This window comes from Etheostoma cragini, chromosome 2 (genome assembly GCF_013103735.1).
Source record: "Etheostoma cragini isolate CJK2018 chromosome 2, CSU_Ecrag_1.0, whole genome shotgun sequence".
NCBI classification, from domain to species: Eukaryota; Metazoa; Chordata; class Actinopteri; order Perciformes; family Percidae; genus Etheostoma; species Etheostoma cragini.
In genome coordinates, this window is record NC_048408.1 from 28,183,320 (window position 1) to 28,192,424 (window position 9,105).

Below are 9,105 nucleotides of genomic sequence, written 5' to 3' on the forward strand. Positions count from 1 at the left end.
CCCCCCCCCTCTCTCTTCTCCTCAAAAGCTACAGGCTCAGAAATGGCACGCACTAAGGAAAGCTCACTGTGGGACTGGCTCTAGTGGCTGTAATTCTGCACAATATATAAAAGCATCCAAAGAGCCATGGGACCTTTAAAACAGTGGCATAGGTGTGCAAAGCAACCACTACTGACAGGTACATCAGAGGAGAGAATAAATGACAACAGCGAGGAGATACATAAACATAACAAATACACACTCAGACAGGAAAGAAATCTGAATACGTCAAAACACATCCTAGGTAATGTGAGCACTTGTCAGCATCAACACAAGAGGGCAGCAGAGTCCCACATGAGGACTCCAACACCTCTTCCCCACACTAAGCTCTGTGTGTGTGTGTGTGTGTGTGTGTGTGTGTGTGTGTGTGTGTGTGTGTGTGTGTGTGTGTGTGTGGATCTGAGTGGTTGTCAATCAAAGAACAACCAGACCTTTGATCCACTGACAGACTGACTGGCCGGGCGGCGTATGCATGTGCAAATGCACGCATGTGTGCATGTGCGTGCGTAGGTGGGCAGGTCAAGGTGAAATAAAGGAGGAGGAAGTGGCATGAGTCACTGAGGAATTGGATGAAAGGGATAAATAACAAGAGAGATGACGGCCTCTGTAAAGTATGCCTAATCATTTGCGACTGTCCTCACCAGGCACACAAAGCAACCTCCTGCTAGTGTGCAAATACAACCGTCCAACATTTAAAACCCAGGCAAAAAGTCTTTGGGACCAAGGGCACCAAGGACGGTTGGACAAACAAGACACGTGACATCAACCCAGGAGACCAGCAGCGGAGCATGGTGGTATATAATGTGTACTAAGTGTTTAAACTAAAGGAGCTATATTTAAAGTAAAAGAAAGGGGACATTTAAGAGGGATTCAACCTTCAGTTTCAATGACAGTTAATGAGATTTTTTTCTCATTAGTTAAAGGTTGGAACTTTAAAACTATAACTCCTGCGGGTTATAATTCATTTTGAGACAGAAAAGTCTTGTGGGAACATTTTGATGACTTCTTATAATAATTGTTTTCATTTCTTTTTTTTTGTACCCAAAATGATGTGTGAGGACTGAAAACTGCGGGGCTGAGAGCTCTTTCGTGGAGAGCACAGGGCAGACCAGGGTAGCTGAGTGCAACAAATCTCAACCCTGTCTCCGAGAAATGATGTTTATGTAAAACATTTATTTCGCTGGTTGCTACGAGCACAAATTGTTTTGCACGAGTGCATATAGTAAAAATAAATTAATGTTATCAGTTCATTAACATTTTGAGGGAAAATAAATGTAGTTTAGGATTCATTCAATAGTAATTTTGATATGAAATATTCATAATAAAATGCTCCTCACTGCTGATGTAGATAAGTTTACTTTTGAACTTGAATCGACGGAAAACCCTTACTTTAACTTTTTTAACTTTTCCTAACTTGATTGAATGCAGCCAATCAGTGTGGTTATGTCGGTAAACCCCAAGCAGCCCATTTCCAATAGGGTGGTGGTTGAGCTCTGGAAACTAAATCACTCTTCATGAAAGCAAACAACCTTGGTGGAAAAACGACTGCCATCAATGTGCTTCTGTGTTATACAGTCACATCATTTCATCACAAAACAGCAATGAGAGGCTGCTAATCAGAATACTAATTCTCAGATTAAGGAAGCTGAAGAGGAGACAGACAGAAGGGAGACGGGGGAGGGAAAGAGGTGTGTAAGGATAAAAGACGGAAATAGAAAAGGATGATGAAAAAGGCAAAGACCAATGGGAGAAGAATAAATGAACAGATGGGAGGTGAAAGGATTGAGTTGAAGATATAAGAAAGGAGGGAGGGAAGGAAATAGAAAGAGAGGACAAGACTGATGGCCGACTGGAAAAGAGAGGTGGAAAAGTGTGAGAGAAAGAGAGAAGGAGGAGAAATATTAAAATGAATGATGTGCACTCTCCAGGCAGAAGTGCAGCTGGCAGCAGAGTGGCGTCGCCAAGCCAGCAAAACAAACTGACTGATGCTGGCACTAATACAACACAACAGAAAGACAGACACTGAGGGAGAGACAGAGAGACAGAGAGACAGAGACGGAGGGAGGAACATTTTAAAACATGACTCGGCGTGCCACTCACACACCCTGTCTCTGACACATTTAACATGTACGTGGTTTGGATGAGTTAGTTTTAGAAGGAACATAATTGCAGCCAGGATTAGGTTCAGTGGCAACACGGCCAGTCCAGCTAGAGTTACACTCTTCTACTGCACAGACGCTTTATTGCTACGAAAAATTAAGCATTGTTATTTGTATGTATTCCACATATTATTTGCTGTACTCACCACAGTGACTGCTGCTGTATAACAGCTGGAACACACTGCATGCATAAGTGTCACGTAGCATAGATACATGCTAGATTGTCTCTCTCTCTCTCTCGCACTACTCACTACGCTGCTATACGCGACGCTTACGCTTGTGATGTGTTCCAGCTGTTAGGCTGCTTGCACACTGCCTGCGTGGCGTGAGCGTGGCGTGTCAGTTGCGGGGCGGCTGCGTGGCGTTTTCTGTCTTTCTGACGTGGCGCTGCTGCTGCTACCATGGTCTGTACACATGAATGTTTCCCATTGATAAAATGCACTTATCAGTAGTATACTTCATGTTAAACTTAAACATACCAATTTTTATAACAGCAAAGACAAGGTCAGCAGTAATGATGGAAAAAATAGGCTACAGAATATGTTCTAAAATAGTTGAAAATCAATAAAAATGTATTATCATCTTTATTTAAATACATTATCATCTGCATTTATGTCAAATCCTAGAGACTTTCAAACATCAAAATATAATTTATTAAATGTATTTGTGTCAAAACGGCATACAGTAAAACATCTTTTCGTATTCTATGTTTCCAGGAAACGCTTCCAAAATAGAATAGTGAAAAACAGGCGTCGGTCCTGTGTCTAGCATGCAGCCTGAGACGTGCATGTCACGCAGGCAGTGTGCAAGACTGCTCTGGTCCGCATAAGGAGGAGGTTGGAGGGGGGATGGGTGGGTCATGAAACACCAGGCTTTCATGCCGCAGAGAGGTGTTGGTATCCTGGGGAAAACGCAAGACTTTCACTAATCTTAACTAGTCGCTTTGGTGCCTAACCTTAACTCCTACTCGTCTCCTACTTAGTTTGAACCCTGATGAGAACCTGCCAAAGTTTATATTTGTGCGTTGGTGTGTGCTTCGATCTCTTTAAGAGAAATAGCGGGCCTGGCATTTGTGTGTGGTAGAGCGAGTGAGCGAGTTACAGCAATACATTTGGAGTGAGTACCGACTCTAAAGGCATAGTGAAAGAAACAAAGTGTTTCCCCTGTGCTTTCTGATCACAGTGGGAAATGTGTAGCAGGAAAAGATAACCTTCTCTAGGATTTTTTGTTGTTTATGGGGAACCAGGAATTGAGTCAGGGGAAGCACATCATCTTGTCGTAATTATACGATCTTTGGTCAACGCAGTGTTTTTTGGGTAGGACATCCAATACCGGTCGAATGTTTGGGGTCACTTCCAAATTTCCATTGCACTCCATTATAGACAGAATACCAGCTGAGATCAGTTGCATTGTTTATTTATTTTTTTACCAGAGCAGCAGTTTTCAGATAACAGTATGTGCTTACATAATTTCAAAAGGGTTCGCTAATGTTTTTTTCAAATGATATCAGATTAGTCAACAGAATGTGCCTTAGGAACATTGGATGAATGGTTGCTGATACTGGGCAATGTAGATATTGCATTAAAGACCAGCCCCCCACTCAGATCAGCTGATATTCTGTCTATAATGGAGTGGTATGGAAATTTGTAAGTGACTCCAAACGTTTTAACGGTAGTGTATATAGTCAACTAGTCTCACATTTGAAGCTACTAGTAAAAAAGAGTTGCTCTCCAGACATCTTAAAATGTGCATATTTAGATCCGGGAATAAAAAGAAAATCCTAGATATGGGCCTGAACAGAAGTAACCTTAACTGTCTTCTCCCAAATAGCTCAGCACCACATCCAAACACAGACTGTGAACCTGCACACTTTCTTACACACTCTCTCTCTCACAAGTCTACTCATGCACAATGCCTGGTCTGACACTTGCGTCTGGTTATGAAAGGGGAAGAAAATCACTATACGCACACCATGTGATGTTTGTGCACCTGAAATGAATGAAAAAGAGAATGTGTGTTCAATATGATCACAACACCACACAGACACACACACACACACACACACACACACACAAACACACACACACACACACACACACACACACACACACACACACTGGCTTGTGGGTGTGTGCTGGTGGTGTGGAGCTGACAGATTTTGGCGAGAAGTTGTAGCTTTGGCGTGAGGACACTGCAAATAGCTGCCACCTCCCTCTGAGGAGAAAGAAGAGGAGAGAAATGAGAAGAGAGAGAGAGAAGGGGGACAGACGGACAGTGAAGAAGACCAAAAAACGGAAAGGGAAAAAGAAGATTTTGCTTTGGTGAATTAAGTTACTATCCTTTCATTAACTTTCTTTGAGCCTACCATGACATCGCTTCAATCAGAATGAACGGGTATTATTGTTGCTTGTGCTGTATATCTCTATGCTTAGTTTGCCTTTTTCTCTTTGTCATATAATCCTCAACTTCACAAATTCAGTATACTCTTTTAAAACATTAGAATATAACAAAATACAACCAAAAAACAAATTAATAAAAGTGTATTATCAAAGTGTGAACTTAACTAATCCAAACGGCTGCACATCAGTACACATGGCACATTGAGACAAAATGTGCAGAAATGTGAGCTCAGACACAAGAGACAAGCATTCGTAGTGTCACATTGGATGTGCCATGTATTCATTTAAGGGTGAAGTATATTACTGCTAATTTCCCTTGGGTTACAACAAGTTTTTTCTCCAACACTAAACTGTCAGCATGATAGCAGCTGTATGGTTTTGCAGGCCAGGAGACAGCTGATTTAATAAGTCAGGATTGATGTCAACCACAGTATGTGACCACACGGGTAACAATCAAGTTCTCTTGTTCAGCTGTGCTAAAATCCAGCAGTGAAATTAAAAAAGAGACAACTACAGTCTTTCCGCTTCATACACACACAACTGATGTTTTTGTTTGATAATTATGTTCTCATTGGTAAGGAGACTTTTTAATGACGTCTAAAAATGAAGACAGATGAGTGATTCCACACATTAACAAAAAGGTAATTTTACCCCCTGGTCAGAATGATTTCTCCATGCTTATTTCTCCTTGCTGGAGGCTTTTAAAAATGTTTAAATCCCAGTGTTTTAATGAGGTCTGTCTCACTCCAGTGAAATCACAAAATCCAGAAAATCACAGAGGTACTCTCCTTTCTAAATCACAATGTCAAACAGGAAATGAAAGCTTGACAAAAACATCTCTTGCTTCAACATGTTTCCGTGCTCGGCAGGTTAACTCTTCCCTCTGACCCTGACTTTGCCTATTTTTGCCTCTTGTTTTCCAAACCACAAGCTTTCTCAGCATACTGTGACCCTTAGGAGTGTCATAGCCTAAAAAGCCCATTTACAGTGACTGAGCGCTGGTGGCAGCAATGAAAGAATCACAAGAAAACAGTGTCAAAATAAAATATAGCAAAAGGTTATCAGACAAGTCAAAAATACATTAGAGAAGAAAGAAACCGAGAGTAAACTACAAAGCTTTATACTTTTCCTTCAAACCAACGCTTTCTAGTTCATGCTTTTAATTGCAGCAGACTTAAAAACTCTTTCATACATCAATCTATTCTATTGCTAAACCAGCAACATTAAATCCACTTCAATATATATTCAGGGTTACATGTCTCCAAGACTTTGTCTGTGTGTATGTTCAAGTCATTTCTGTTGTTATACAGTACATGTATGCTTTGTTTCCTTACGTAGGTGTGTATGTTATTTGTGGTAATGTATGTCTTATTCATGCTTGTTTGTATGGCTATGTCCTCTTTTTATCTGAACTACCCAGGGATGCAAAAACAAGTTCAGCTCAGGCTGACAATAACTTGTATCGTATCCAACCTCCAATCAGGTAAACGTAGCAAAATGCTTCTTCTTTTTAACCCACGTCATGCATGGCTCTGTGGATATTAGATGTTCTGAATGGTGTATCCTCCTGACTTTTGTGATCTGCTAACTTCTCCTCAAGCGACACCATATTGTTGAAAGTGTTGGTTTTGAGTGAAATGTCTTAACAACTACTTGATGGATTGCCATTAAATTTGGTACACACTTTCATGTCCCCCTCAGGATGACTTGTAAAAACTTTGGTGACACCACAACTAGGTCAAAATGTCAGTGTGTCTATTAGTTTGAATTGTGACTAAATGCCTGCAAAACTATTGTAGCTCAGCGTGAATTCTTTCAGGAAGACCCAACCCTTAATCCCTGCTCTCTTCCTAAATAGAATAAGCTGCTGGAGGCGTTCACCTTTTTGTGAACCAAACAGAATTGGCCATGAATTTGCAGGTTCCATCACAGCGTCACAACCCTGCTTCAAATCTGCTTCATCCCCCCCATCTCCCACCCCCAGCCATCGTCAGCCGAAGGCAACCTGGGTCTTCCCCCCGCAAGACGCTCCATCGACTCCTTTGGTCTGGTTTCGGACTCCTTCGCTGCCGCCACCAGTGTCCAGACTCCATCTGGGGGACTGTTTTGGCTTCCCTACCCCTTTTCCAAATGATGCTATAACGATGGATTCTAAAGCTCCAAATACCGTACATTTTGTTATGCTTAAGTAAAATAAACCTTTGCATATCTGCAAACAAGTCTCTCCTGATTGAAATGACTTTCAGCTGTATGTGTCTGTTTGTGTTTACTGCAAATTACCAAATATTAGCATGGTAATATGTTAAACTGTCATTAGCCTTTAGCTCAAAGCACTACTGTGCCTGAAGTACAGTCTCACAGAGCATATTCTTAGTCTTGTTTGACTTTACCTCAAATTTGTTGAATTGTATGTGTGTATATTTTACTAAAATTGTAGGGAGTATATTTCCCTTACATATTTAATCTTGGCAAAGGCAAATAAGAAGGAAATCTAAGGAATTAAAATTGACTAAAATGACATAAATAAATGTAAGTCTGTTTTGAACAAACAACCAATGTTTTCATCATTCTGGTCAGGACAGTCTCCAAACACACCGTTAATCCAACAGTCTCCACAGTCTCCAATCTTTCTGCTTTATGAGGTAGAGCCTGTCACCCTGACTTACACACCATCCTCCAAAACTCTAACTGTCCACAGGGTACACTGTAAAAAAACACCATGAATTGTGAATGGAGCGCCGGGGCCACTTTCTACTTTATTTTCAGATGGATTTTTACAGATGCTCGGAAAAAAAGGTATTGTGTTTGAACTACCAACTCAGAATCATAAAAGTTCACATCACTGCAGACACAACTGTCTCCATAATAACACTGCAATTATTATTTCATACCAATCCTATACTATTTTCTTCTATTGTCATAAATTATCTCATTAGTTATATATGTTATATATATTATCTTTTTCCAGTTTTTATATCTTGAGTTGTTTTATTTGTCAATTTCACATGCTGTTGTAATTTCCCTCCTGGGATCTTTCTTCTCACATTTCATCTCATCTTAATTAACTAATATGTTCTTTTGTTGTTTGATGGATTTTTTAAATTTTTCAGCAAAACGGGGAATCTGTGTTCTGCGAATAATGAACCCATTGACCTGAACTTGTGCCAGAGATGGCGAGACGGCAGAGACAGGTGATGCAGCAGAAGCAGTAGACATGCTCTCAATCACAATTAGGAGGGAATAATGTCAGAGGAGAGATATGCTGGTCCTGGTGCAGTAAATGCCATTTGGGTGTGATCAACTAGTCGCCATGGACTACTTTAGAGTCTGAGAGGGAGCCATTAAAAGAAAGGGAGTAACAGAAAGGGGAAGAGGTAGATAGACACACAGAGGTACAGAGGGTAATAAAATCCATCTGACCTATCGCCAATCTTTCCATCCACGGATCGACTGCGTGACAGGGTAAGTAGGGTTTTAACCTGTCATGTCTCATAAAAATCAGCTTAGCCTCCCCAGGCTTCGCTGACACACCTGGTCCGATCTGCAACTGGGTCAGCAGCTGTCTGTCTTCCCGTCTTTCTGCTTGTTTGTAGAAAAAACAAGGCAATATAAAGTTACTTTGTGTCACCACCCGTTGCCTCTGTTACAAGGCTCAGGACTCAACGACGTGGCGCCTTGTGACAGCAAAGCAAAGTTTAATCAGTGGCTGGGAAGGGAGTAAGCTCAGGTAACAACTGCTCTCAACTGTGTGGCATCTTGAATGAATAGTCTCCATGCTTTCTTCGCAGCCAAACTCACTTTCATTTCCCTGATTACTTCCTCTTCTCTGTTTGAAGGTTTGTTAGTCAATCAAATCAGCTGCTGTAGAGTGTGATTGCAAGAAAAAAATCAACGAGTCTGTGACTTACTATTAGGATATACTGTGCAAAGAGCTCACTTCCATTCTAAAAAGATATATGGCAACAGTAAAGTGAAGTAAGGTTTTCTTTTGTGGTGCCCATTTCGTGAAAATCATATACAATGGAATGCTAACTGCTGTGTTAGTGCAACACACTCCCAACTGTCAAATACAGTAGCTTGGTTAGTGGTCTCAGCGTCTGACACAAGGACACAAGTCAGCCTGTAGCATCCCGGGCGTCAACCGCAGCGCTGTGGAATGACGTAGTAGGGAGGAGGTCGTGGTGGATGAATGGGCAAACAAACCCAACAGACCATCTTTTATGTGAAACCAAAAGTCAATGTTGACTTATTTTAACTTGCAATTTAATTTACTTTAATTAATTGAAGTTAATTAGTTAATCATTTTTTTTTAATTTATACTGTTTATTTATCCCCAGTGGGGAAATAACAATTTACACTCTGTTTTGTCAGTAATCACTACACACAGGCCTGAAATAAACACACATGCTCAGGACCTATGCATGCACAAATGGATGGAGATGTGAGTGGGCTACCAGTGCTGGACCAGCGCCCTGAGCATTGAGGGGGGGGGGGGGGGGGGGGGGGGG